General features: G+C 34.1%; 1 protein-coding gene across 10 annotated transcripts in view; it reads left to right on the top strand.

Moving 5' to 3' along the window:
- The window catches only part of LOC139129962 (protein polybromo-1-like), a 104,703-nt gene that overhangs the window by 19,273 nt on the left and 71,295 nt on the right, over positions 1-14,135 (top strand). For 3 of the 10 annotated variants that reach the window (XM_070695764.1, XM_070695735.1, XM_070695694.1), the window contains exon 1: positions 7,830-7,977. The exons of 3 other annotated variants lie outside the window; for them this stretch is intronic. The gene's annotated coding sequence lies outside the window, so the exon portion shown is untranslated. Of the gene's footprint in view, positions 1-7,829; positions 7,978-10,135; positions 10,474-14,135 lie in introns of those variants that run through there. 4 more of the 10 variants (XM_070695757.1, XM_070695707.1, XM_070695742.1 and 1 more) reach the window with 4 other exon arrangements.

The following is a 14,135-nucleotide window of genomic DNA, read 5'->3' as shown; positions in this document are numbered from 1 at the left end:
AGCAATGAAGTGTGCTCATTGATAATATACATAATATCCAGTTTGTGAAACACAAGAAATGATCGATATGATATGTTTTTACAAGGATTTGCAATTATGATTAAAGTATCACAGTACCCTTCACTTGAAACAGAAAAGTAACCATTTTTCGATGCTTGATGGTTGGCTCAATATCTATCTGTACTTTTATAAATTGAATATGAGAGAATCAAATTTTCCAGTTTGCTGTTGTCACTCATTGGCTACAATGCTAATGTCTAGCCATTGCATCAAATTTATTTGTTTTGCCCTTTCATCTACTCACGTTTTTTTCCAAAATCCTCTAACCTAACCCTGAATTCAAATGGTTCTCCCCTCATGTGCTGGAATAAAAAATCATCTAATGCTGGAGTTCCTGAATAAATATATTCATTTGTGCAAGGTATGTAAATTAGCATTGAGTATGCAAATCACTTTATGATGAGTCACTTTCAATTGTGAATGACCATTTACCCATAGACCCTGCAGTGATCTGTGATCTGTCTGAAACCATGCAGTATGTATCATAAATTATAACCCTACATTGCGTGAGTTGTAGTTTTCAAAATAAACTTTACGTGTATGAGCAGTAAACCTAATGTAGAAGCTGACATCTTTTGAATCAATGTCAAGTGAATTCACTTGTTAACAATCATGTGTAATATTTAACAACAGTGTTTAAACAGGATGTTCCTGTTTACAAGATGAATAACAACGTTCACAGATAGGAAGTTTGACTTGAAATGAGTTCACTAAAATACTGTCAACAGGAGATATAAGATACTGGTGATAAAAAAAATCATCAAAAGTAAGAGCCATGCTCTTTGCAATTGTAACTCATACAATGACAATGCACTATACTAGTAATATTGTATTGTGATCCCTGTATTATGTAATGAGGATTTTTAATATAAAATTCTGTAAGGGTAATTCACCTTGAGACATTGGATTAATCTGCTGATGACACTGAAAAGTATCTACATAAATACACGCTAATATACATGATAAGTAGGCCGACTGTTGCCATATCCTAGCAAAGATTGAGTGTCACTTCGGTGATTTAGAATTTGACATTTTCTAAAAGTGCATGGCACACATTTCATGCAGATTACCTTTACAGTAACTTGAAAATATTTTCTTGGTGTTAAACAAGCATATAATGCCGTCTGCAATGTCAGTGAAGGTACATGCACATTGTGGAAACATCACCTTAAATCAAATATTTTTGCTTGATTGACTAATCAGTGGTATAGACCGTTGTCACTGTGTAAGTTATATTCAATTTGACAAAGTTTGACAAGTACAATTTTGCTGCCAACAGATCATCAGTTTACACAAAGACCTTCAAGAAAAATGGTTTACAGTGTTTTATGAATTATACATACACTGATAGAAATTTGCCATGGCTGACTTGATATTCAGATATAACTGGTGGCAACATCCCATACAGAAAATAAAGATGTTCAGAGAATGGTACCTAGGGAAGAGAGTGACAAACAGCTACCAGTGTATTTTCCACAGAGGGAAAAATGACCAGATGTAGATGTAGGTAGTGAGAGAAGAAGGGCAAATGTGAGGACATTTGGTAGTTGAAGTAGTTTTTGAGTCCAAATGTTAGGCAAAGTTTAAAGATGCATGTATGTCAGCAATCCCAGAATTGACCCAATGATATGTGACTACTACAGTGACTACTACATGGACTTCCTACGGGTGAAGTGTTTGCATCGTATATGAATTAGAGACACTTTTAGCCTATCAAAGAAGCAGAGGTGCAGACTAAAGATGACCATATCATGATCGCTGGACGTTGTACAGTTTACAGTGGCTGGCTTGAAACAGAAAGGCTGGCTGTGGGGTGCACAGCGCCACCAGTAGTAGAATGGTGGAAAGGCAAGAGGAGACAATTGCAATCAACTTGTTCACTGATCTCACATCATGTATTTGTTGACAGCATCATCAGGAACTACTACGGTATTAACATTATGTCTTGTGACAGTGACATCAGTTATTTTGGTAAACAAGCTTGCACAGGCACCTCGTACAAGTCGTCTTTTGTTCCCTTCCTCATTCTACCATGGGGGCGCTGGTTGGAAAGGCTATTTTTGCACCAATTCTTTTCTCAGAGTTAATGTCAAGTTTCAATTGTTAGAATCAAGATATTTAGTTCAAATTTTCAGGATAACTCCCTTAGTTATATTTCTCCAAAGAATATAAAATATGTATATTTGCAGCCATGATTTTAAAATATGACACCAGTAAATATTAAAATTTAATTTTTCATATTTTTTTTACATATTTGAATTTGATAATAATTGGATAGTATTAATATTACCAAATTAGTTATAAATATGTTGACACTATTTATTGTAAGATTTGTACGGCAGGATATGTAAATAAAATTTGTTTTTATGATTTTACATGGGTCTATATATCAAAAAATTATTAAAATTCTTTCAAATTTCAAAATGTGATTCAAATACAGAAAAATTGTGCCGTACAAATCTTATCTGTAACCTTGTTAATAGGCTGTAAAAATTTGATGTCCATATCTCATTTCAAAGTTGGATTAAATGGTATACAATTATGTAGGAAAACTTATTCTGTCAAAAATGTTGAAAACAAGCCATATTTGCACCCCTCTTCTGAAGTCATAGAGCAGTTTTTTGGTTAATCTCACTTTTGACACCTCTTTGACACTCAAAGAATCTAAAAATGCATTTACAATAGCAGTCACTCACTCTGAATGCCAGCACCGCCTTGTCAAACTTTCCTGAAAAACAGCAAATAATGACTTTCCCTTTTCAAACATTTTATTAAAAGCTAGGGGACCTCTACCATAGTTAATACACTAAGGACTCCCCAACTTCTTATTTGGTCAGTTTTTCAGAAGTTTTAACAGGCTATAACTCTGCAATGCCTTTGTGCCCAAATGTCTAGTTTGTTTTATTCCACAGAGAATGTTGACTACTTTTATATTTTAATAGTTTGGTTGAAATTTATAACTGATGCTCTAGCCTTTCCAACCACCTTAAGCCAATCCAGGAGCTGGGCAGCTTCTGTACTAGTCACTGTATACCAGCCATCCGTATCCATATGTACAGATACCATCTTTATGATGCCACCTACCACATATCAAATGGTATATATGACTAATACAAAAATGTACATGAATTATTTGCTGTGATGCAATTTTAGAAACTTCCAGTGGAGTTAAATGTATCAATGGCAATAATGCTGGTACATGTGATACATGCATGCAGGCACAATACATGTAATGTAGCTTATAGTTTAACTTCAGTGTAACCACATACATGCTGCACATGTATCTGAAAGTCAGCCAGATACATGCAAACACAGCAAGGATAATCCTCTTTCAACCTTCAGCAGGTAATCTTCTCCACAGCTTGAAAAAATAGAGACACTACCAATTTAAATAACATTGTATAATTTGCATATTCTTTGTTGTAAAATGTATTCTTTCGTAATATTTAATATTCAAATATCAATTTCTGGAAAACCAGATGGGTAGCCCATTCCAAAAAACCCTTTGTGGAAAACCCTATCAATAGTCTGAATATGGACGTTTATTTTGGCATATCAAAATTACTCTTATTATTTGTGAGTTATTTCACAGTACATATAGCTGTGTTTGTTTGAACTGGATTCCTTCATCATCATGTATTTGAAGGTATCAAGAGAAAAGAAAGAGGAATTTGACGAGATTTAACTCGTTTGAGAAAGGATATAAGTTACATGTATCCAGTGTAAATAAAGATCAATGTATTTATGAACCGTTTGAGCTGTTCACCCCTTGATTCCAATAGATTGTTCCAACTTCACTGTGCAATGTTCCAAAAGGTGATAGTAAAAGGGTAAATACAAGGTTTGAGAAGAAATTTTCCTTTGAATTGTATGATAGAACTTATAAGAAAGATGCCTGCACTGCTTTAACACACGTAGGGTGTGTGATGAAATGTGATGAACATCGTGTACATGTAACTGATTACCCAATATGGCCATAGAGGGGGTTGTTTACAGACATGGGGAATTCTGCTTTTGACCAGTGTGTCCTCTAAACCAATTGGTGTGTAATTGACTGGTACCGCATGAGTTTTCCCTCCCACTTAAGAAAACTTTAACAGATTGCATGTCGTAGTTTAAAGCTTACTCAAAGATTTTTTAGTTTCCTAAATTGACTCAAGAGTTTGGAAACCCTAAAAGTTAGTGGGCTCAGTACATTTGATAGACGTTTTATTCATGGGTTATTTCTGTGTGTAGTTTATAGTGTATGTATTTTCTACCTGTAACAAAAATTCAAAAATGTCTATTTTTAGACTTGACAAATATATAAATTGTTGGCAAATATCTCGCATTGAAAATGTTCTGACTTTTACAGATGTAACGTTGTCTTGTGGTATGGTACATTGTAACTTTACTTCATCGTAAACACGTTAATCAAGCTGTTGCCTAGTTGTATAAGTAGTTGCTGTTTATGTTATAGAGAAAAGATGCTAGTATACTAATATCAGTATTCCTCAATATTTTAGATGCCTTAGGCATATTAGGATACAAAGTGTAATCCAAAGTAACCAGATGGTGCCGGATTAGCTCAGGGAAATGAAAAACAAGTCCAGGAATTACTACAATGGATGGCACAAATCTTTACACACAGTTACTCATTGGTGCTAAAACTTTGAAAAATGAGATGACAGATTGTTTTTCATTGAAATATGACATCAGCAAAACTGACACAGTAGACCCAATTTAAACTTCTGAAAACACATGGCCATGTGTATGTTTTTCTTATTCAAGACACTGGTATGCACATCTCAACTTAGCTGATGTATTCTTTTATTAATAAATGAAATGCCCTCCTGTCTCTCCTGTTTATTAAAGTAAATGTCTGTGAATTAATTCTACAGGTCAGGCTGCTGAAAATAAAACCAACTCTATGCAACCCGCATGCACAAATGAATAGAGAATATCAATGGCCCCCCCCCCCCCCATCTTCCATCTAGTGATGGGATATGTTTCAGCAATAAACCACACCCAGCAATGGTAAACCATGAGATTTTGTCCTGTTCAGGATATTTGCAAAATCAATAGTAAGTGCATATCTGGAGTGAATTGGTCAAAACCAAGCGGTGTATCCATTGCTGTGGTGGTTTACAGCTATGATATATACCGTAACAATAGATTGTAAATTGAAATTTCTGTTGTGAAAGAAATATCAAAAAAGGAATTTTTCTGTACCCTGTATCAACTGTATTATATTGCGAATATAGCACGCGTCACTTTATTTGCACAACCAAAATTGCCATGATATAATAGATATGGCAAATTAAACTTTCATTGTATTCATTGAGTGTTACCATTCAGTTCATGTAGATATCATAGATTATGCATGAATGTGAAAATTCATACTAATAGTCTGCTACATAACCAGTATGTTGTTACTTTTATTGCATTGAGTGATGTCTTTACTCTACTGCAGGTGGCCATTTTGGTGGAAATTGATACTTTGCTTTTCCAGACATTTTTTCTGTACAACACTTTTAGTTTGAAAACAGCAAAACTAAGAGTCCGCTTTTAGTCCAGCTATATCCCAGCTTTCATATTTTACTACAGATCAATCAATTATTTTAACCAAAAAAATAACCAAAAAAATAACCCATAACATTTTACTTCTGGTTTTTACCATCTCAACAGAAAGCCATACAACTACATATTTATAATAAACTAACATTGGTTTGGATGAACTCTTCAATCATGAATGAGATCAAGTTTTTTTGAAAAAATTGTTCCAACAAATGACACCTTACCAAAGATATCTATGTCAGTGAGTTGGTTGAAAATGCCAGTCCTTTAAAAAATGCATATCAACTTCGAATAAGTACCGTGGATAGCGATGAATGTTGTACACAAATTATTTTGTTATTTGATTCACTGAATGCCAAATGTGATGGTTGTGTAGCGATGTGTCAGATAATAAATGTCATGATCTGATTTAGAGCAACGTTCAAAGTACCCTGCAATAGGATAGCTCGTCACTCTGGAGACATCATACATGTACCTATGGAATTCAGTATTCACAGTTGGAATTCAGTATTACACTTCCCTATTTATAGTTATACCTTTGGCTTTCAATCAATTGCCATATTTTATAGAAATAATCAGGGTCATATTTCGTATGACGAAAGAACTGACATTTCGATTCTGATTAGAGTTGACACATACTTGTACCTACAAGAGTTCAGCGATAGTGGATGTTTGAATATATTATTTAACATAATTGTTACTGTTACATGTACATATTGTGCAAGAGTTTTCCGTATCCTGTTTTCCATGATATAAAGATAAATGAAGCTTCTATGATCTTACTGTCTGCTTTCAAATGTTGAAAAGACAGTAGATAAAGATTTATGACAATGTTTGTAATTTTAACAGTAAACACAAACAAATATCATTCAGTCTGTAATGTACAGAAAATGTACTGGAGGTAAAAAGCGTTCCAACTTTTGTCCTTGAAGTCTTCAAAGTCATGCCATTCAACATTACCCCATTGAAGACACAGTTGATGTATGCAGCCGTAAACACAATTCTGTCCTAATGAGTAAATTGCTATAGATTTTTGCCCAAAAATACGCAGAGTAATCAGATTGATTCACTGATTGGTACCATTCCAGACAAATCCTGACATATAGTAGCTATGAGTGACGCGTAGCTGAAGTTTTAGCATTTTGTTCAGATTTACTGGGAACTGTTTGGCCATGTTTAAAACTATTTGGCAGAGTGCCAATATCCAAACACTTATAATATATGTCCTGAACCATTGCCAAAAGAAAAAAGGTTTACCTTTCAACTTTTTGATAAGTTAGCGTCATTGCAACTTCACTTCCTTGTTGTTCTTTGTCCAGCTCATTCAGTCATCGAAAGTTATGCAGTGTTTTTGCAACCTATTGTATTCAGTCATTGGGAGTTTTCCATACCTTTCTATGTAATATATTGTTCATAAGTAAGAAGGATCCAAAACAGCATTCCAAAAGCATTCACTGTCAGGACAATATGTTACACAGTGCTATTGAACCCTCAATGTCCCTCTATGCAGATCAACCAACGGGAAAGAAAACACTGGTAATATATATCAAAGTCTGGTCATGAAAGCCTTTGTAGCCTCTTCTAAAATGTACCCTAGTCAAGTTTTTCCAGATTTTTGCCAAAATTTTGATAAGAAACTGTAGCCAATGAAATTTTATGTCCATTTGGTCCAAAATTATCAAACAAATTACAGAAAAATTGATAAAAATTTGTAAAATGTTGCACTGAAATTTTGGTGGGAAAAAATTACAGCACTCAAAGGGTTATCATCCTGTACACTTTCTGGTCCTATTCCCTAAAGGCCTTGGGTGTTCATGTTATTCTTTTGACAGAAAATATTTCATTTAATCAAGTACATATTTATTATGTGGAACAACTTTGGTCAAAATCATGACATGCTTTTGCAATTCAGGGATTCAAATGCATGTTTATATCATACAGTGTTTTCAATGAAAGATTAATAGCATATGGTCGGTCCATAAAAAGTTGTGAGAATTTTATCTTTGCACAGAGATGTACCAACTGAAGTCCATAAGATAGGTTATGTTTTTGTGGTTGTCAAGTAACTCTTTTGAAAGTGATTCTTTGGGTGTACTTTGTTGTGCAAGTGTGATGTTACTGTGCAGTAAACATGTTGAGACTAATGGTGAACTTTATGGTCATACCAATTATGGGTTGTCCCAGCGTGACTACCCATCATGCACTTTGTGTCAGGGTTACTTGAACTTTGGAAGTGCAGTACAAAGTATTATACCAGTCAGGGCATGATATGTTTATCCACCTTGGACAAACGTCTAAACCAATTCTGAGTCAATACAGGTATTGTGGACGATTCACCTCCTGGCCAGAATTCTCTTTAAAGTAAGTGATTTCTCACTTTGAAGTTTCTGGTTGCTAATCAAGATTGTTTTCTGGACACAGCCAGTGAATCTCCATATATTATCAGCACACTCAACAAGGTACATGTACATTTACATGTACAGAATGCTGTTGTAGCACTATCTATGATACTACTACGTACTAGGAACCAAAAAAGTAAATGCGTGTACATGTATATAATATGCATGTTTCTTATTGTTACAGCTGTACATTTTGAAAACCTGATTTTCATGTCAGTTTTTGTGTTTTAATTTTAATAAGATAAATAGACAAGTAACGAATTGTTTCTGGTAGGTCTACATGTAACTTGATTGAATATAGTCTTCTTCATGTATGTGTTCATTGGCTGTCCTGTCCAGCCATGAACTTCCTTTATTTGCATAACTTAACCTTCTATATTTTGTACAAAGAAGCACTCAGAAAATAAGCAGCAGTATTTGGTTAGTTTACATTTTCCATGTCTTTAGCATTGTATGTAAATATTTCCGCGCGATGTGTGTGGGCGGCTAATATTCAAATGCAATTATATTAAAACACTGAGTTCATCGTTTGGAATGTTTTAATTTTCAGTTTTAATAACAGCCTACAGCTGTTTTATTCTGATGTGTTTCAGTTTGAAGTACCATGGCCTCAAAAATACTCCTGATTAGCTGTATTTACAACTCTTTTCTGTATACACATGCATTTATGCCAAATATTTTGCAAGTGTAAATTTATGGTATTTTTAGCTTAAAGAAGGGTTTTGTTGAAGTCTAAGATTCATTGTCAAAGCCGGTTGCAATTTCATAATTTCATGGTTGTCTCTGGGGAGTGGCTGGCCTTCTTGGAACATAGGCAATGTTTGTAGGTGTAACATTGCAGATGTAATATTGTGCAATACTTAGTAACAGTTTTTGATTAAAAGCTGATACACCACAACAATCTATTTACTGGAATGCACAGTACATGATTACACTGTTTATTTTAAAACATGTCAATAAATACATGTGTGACCTAAAAACTAGTTTAAAACATTTGGACAGTTAAGAATTTTGTGTTGCTGTTCAGGTTAATTTTTGATTTATTTTTGGCAAGTTGTCCAATATGACCATTAAAGTCATTATATAAGACGCGTCTTTTATTATGTTGCAAATTTTGAACTCAAATTATTTCTCCAGAGAAGGGGTGTGATTTATAATATGTACCTTTTGTCTATTTTAATGTGAGCGTGACACCAATAACATGGAAATTCTTAGTTTTTGGGGGATGGGGTATAATTGAAGTTTGGCTTTATTGAATAAATAACTTTTAAAAGAAGGTACTAGAACACATGATACATTTGAATTGATTTCAGGCAATTTGATGAAATTATTCTGCATGTAAAATCCCTGTTGTGAGGGCATGTTTTGATATACAAAAACCTCGTATCACGTTCAACATCTCTTGTATAGGAGCATTACAAGCTAACATGCCTAGAGGTATGTCTGCATTTGTAAAATCCGTCAAAAGTCACTCACATAGTAGCAAAGTCACACACAAGCACAGAACACAAGACAAAATCATCTTTAATTCAGTGACTTTAACGATTGATTTGTATGCAATGGTATTAGTCAATAATGCAAAAAAAAAAAGAGATACCACTTTTACTAACTTAGACACTTCAAATTTTGGAAGTCAAGTTATGTTTTTGGATGGGGATTTGAGGAGACTTTTCCTAACATATGGCAAATGCGCCGCACAGAGCAAGTCTGTTGAGTGACCTAAATAGCAAAAAAATCTTGATGAAATACTGTCTGAGCCACCTCAACAGAATATTAGGTTAGAGAACCTGATACCTGCTCATGTTACGATATTGCCGATTGGTGGATTAATGGAAGAAATGAGGCAGTGTGGCATTTACACATGTATAAATTGCAGGGTTATGAAAGGTTAGAGGTCCTGGCATTTCTGCTGTGTAAGTATCAAGATGACTTCAAACAGCAGGCTTCTCTGTGCCTGTTGATGATGTAAGTTCTTGTGAACAGATTTTCTTCAATTTGTAAAAGTTCAGAGACGGTCCGCCATTATTTTTGGGGGGAGGGGGAGTGTTTTGATAAGGGTTATGCCAGAACTTTTGCACACAGCACCTTAAAGCCATTTTCCATAATTGTTTACCCAGTGTTAAACAGACAAGGCCTGCCCACCATTAGCCTTCAGAGGTTGATCATATATGCATACGTGCAGATGCATTTTGGCTTGAAGAGTCAGAACACGTCCACCGCATATATATGTATGTATATATTTATATCCACGTTCCAAACTCTCCAGTTTAATCTGATAGTGTGTACTGACAGAGCATCATAAAAGAGGTACTCTTTTATCTGTGTTGATCAAGCGGGGCCTATTTAGATAAGCGTTTTTTTTTCATTCCACTCTCTGATGGGCCCAGACTGCTAAGCAAAGCTGGTTTTTACTAACAAAGAAGTAAAGGCAGTCTGGACTTCCGTTGCACATGTACACGTAAGTATCATAAAACCGCTACACGTGTAATCATAAATACCTCATATCTTTCTTTTCCATGTCTTTGAAAGTATTGTTGGCAAAGCAGTTTGTAATCTTTATTTTCTCTGCAGGTCAAAATTACATGTTTGAAAAAATTTAGAACCTTGATGTGTACTTTAATGCATACTTTGTGTTGTGCTAGGCTAAAGTTCAACTTTTGAAAACTTTTCAGCAATTTAAAGGCAATGATGCAGCATTCTCTACCGTAACTCATTTTAACCTTTTATATATATTGTGGCACAATTTTTTGGTGGTTACTGTCCACAAAATGTTAAGACTCCTGATGACAAAGGCTGAAAGATTTTTCAGATGTATCTCCAGAGAACTCCTAAAGCCTAGGTGTCAAAAAGGGGTTATTGGTAATATGAGCATAGATACCAGTAAGCTGTGTGAAGTTCTTCAAAATTAATCATGGCAAAGTTCTTTTCTAGAAATCATTCTTTTACATGTAATTTCTATGTGCAGTCTTAAATTAATCCTTCAAGGTATACTTTTTCATATCCCTTGGCTAAGTTATTATATACATGTATCTTTAGGCGCCACACCCAAGCACTTCATACATGTATAAAATGTATCTTGTGTTTACACAATTGCTTGGCGACTGTGTTATGTAATTGCGTTCAGGGTTGGTCAATACTGTGTCAGATCAGATTTTCAAATATTAACCACATGTAAAATTTGTTATTCATCATAATAATACAAAGGTCTACTAGTGTCACCTTGTATTGCAAAATGGTTGATTCTCAACACAAGGTTATTGGATAATATTTGCTGCCAAAATGAATACAGATTACACTGAGAGAGTATTGGTTTAATAACTTTTTGAGTTAAATACAGCTGCCGATTGTAGTTTTCTGTATAAAATGTAAAGATGGATTTTCTGACAATTTGCATTCAGTGCATTCTTTGTAGGTATAACTCACAATTAGACATATGTGTATTGTAAACATTTCAATCATAAATTTGCCGTTTTTGATAACCCTTCTATGGGCCTCCGATGGTTAGTGGAAACTGTCTGTCAGCAGTCTTAATCATTTAAGTATGGTTTGTGTGCGTAAAAACTATAGAGTGCCATTATAGTTGATTGATTTTGTTTTTATGTCTTTGGTAATTAAGTGTGGTTGTAATAGTCAATAACCATGGATATTTGTATAATGGCTTTCCATATGTTTTATGTACTCGTCCCAGATAGTAATCTCCTATCTACATGTAGCTATGTTCTATTAAGGTCACAAACACTTATAATTAATTACAATTTAATTTTTTTTTTATCTTTATTTTTTGAAATGGAAGGACAATTTTTCTGTTTTCTCTGCCATTTTGCTGTATAAGCCTTTATTATTTGCCTTTACAGCGTCAGGTTTTTTTGGATAAAATATTAAACATAAAGTTTATTAAAGGTATAAAATTTACTGCATGTATTTATATTAAATACGTGCAGTTTAAACAAACATGTCAATTTTGTTGAATTCTACAGCTTAAACAAGAAAAGGGTAGCCATCCATTTTATTTTGTTCTAAACTACAAGAATTTAATTGTTGGAGTTTAATGATATCCTAATAAGTACATACTACTTCCATTAGAATTATCATGTAGACATTTGTAATTTATTACCAGTAAGAAGATTTTTAAATGCCAAGTGAATACATTTACATTATTGATAACCATAATAGCTATACAGATAGTAAATATTTCTTTATTGCAAAATATGTATTTACTTCATAAACAAATTTTAATATTACGATTTATTCTTATAAATTTTTAAAAATGAATAAAGCAAGCTTCTGCCATGGAATGGAAGGAGTCTGATGATTGCTAGATGCTTGAAACTTGAGTAACATATACATGATTATTTTGTACTTGAAGTCTTTATGTTTAATATTGTTTATAATGCTTTGCTGTTAGTATAGAACACTTTAATTTCCCGCAAGGACATCTGTAAACACACAGACAGACAGACAGACAGACAGACAGACACATATATATATATATATATATATATATATATATATATATATATATATATATATATATATATATATATATATGCCAATCTTGATATAAATATAAATGAATATATTTAATCAAGTGGAAAGGAAAATGATGGCAACATTGTGCAGTTAAAGTTACAAGCAAATATTTGGATTGAATTGCTGTGTTAATGTTATTGATGATGGAAAACAAGTCATAAATCTGATTGCGATGCATCTTGTGTTATGCATTTATGAATGTAAAGTTCAAGGCAATTGTTGATGACGTGAATTTTATATGGAAGCATATTAGGGGAAAATGATGGCTTGACTGGATGTGTATGCCAACATAAAAATCTTGTCTACGTGAGGGACCATAATATCATGGAAGGGGTTGTCGGGGGTGAGATATACACTGTATGCAAATCTTTCATCTCAACATATCTATTCTTATGTCTTTTGGGATCTGGCAGAGCAAACATAATTTTTCATAATTTGCTATTTCTATTACCATCTGATATGCAATTGTTAAGTGCTAAAGCAACTTATAAACATTGTTGACAGTTGGAAGCAAACTTGGACACAATGTAGCCATGTGTTATTTCAAGCAGGACGTTGGCAACAGTGCATTGAAATTTGCTTTTGTAGTCTGTCATAAACACAATATCAGAATACCTACACACCTATACAGTGTACAAGTGTTTAATCTAGCAGAAAGTTTGTACAACAGGTCTGGATTATTGAAACATCATGTATTCCAGAATAATATGTATCAATCCAAACACCTTGTATTCAATCTATACTAGAAATACAACATTGTACATTTATTTAGAAAGGACGAGAAAAAAGAAAGCCAATGTGCTTATTTTAAAACAAGGATGGTTCAAAGATTTTTCATCCTTCTTTGGTTCAAACACATCTTTTGGATGGGATGACTTTAACCTAGGTCTGATGTACGTATTAATTATAAGGTCGCTCTGTCTTCAGGTATATATGCTTCATTCAGATAATTGAATTTGGAACAAGACTTGAATGGTTTGCGACTGATCATGAATTCTGTATCTATATGTGTAATAACTATGTGGGTTTTACTAAATTAGAATTAGGAAACGATGAAAACAACCACCTGAGTTCTATTTGCTCAAACACAACCTTGAAACCCCTGGGGCATCAAACATTTCGGTCCTGATAGGAATGCTTTGCACTCTTTTAGCATGTGGGTAATTAAAATGTACTGTATCACCTGGAGGCAGTGTTGGGATTTGCAGGAGTCACAAATTGACCTCAATGCATATGACATTTGTATACATCTTTACTCCCTGGCTGTGAACAGGGGTCAGGGAGTTACCAATGCATCAGACACTGTGTTTATATGTCAGTGTATGTAGGACCCTAAGAGACAGCTTTGTATCAGTTTGGCAATTCATGCTAATCTGGTCATTCAGTGACACGTCAGTTATTTGTCCTTTCTTGCTGTGCCAGCGTGTCTTTGGCAGATTACGTGAAACCATTACCCCCAGATAGAACACTTTCAAAGAATGTTCTGTCGTTTGTGTGTGATATATGTGTAATGTTTTGCATCAGTAGAACTGGTTGGGCACTGCTGTTTGCTGTGACTTCCTGGAAAATAAAACTGAATACAATAAATAA

The sequence above is a fragment of the Ptychodera flava genome, chromosome 1 (genome assembly GCF_041260155.1).
Source record: "Ptychodera flava strain L36383 chromosome 1, AS_Pfla_20210202, whole genome shotgun sequence".
NCBI classification, from domain to species: domain Eukaryota; kingdom Metazoa; phylum Hemichordata; class Enteropneusta; family Ptychoderidae; genus Ptychodera; species Ptychodera flava.
The sequence above is the reverse complement of the archived record's forward strand: the minus strand, read 5'-3'. Positions and strand labels throughout refer to the sequence as shown.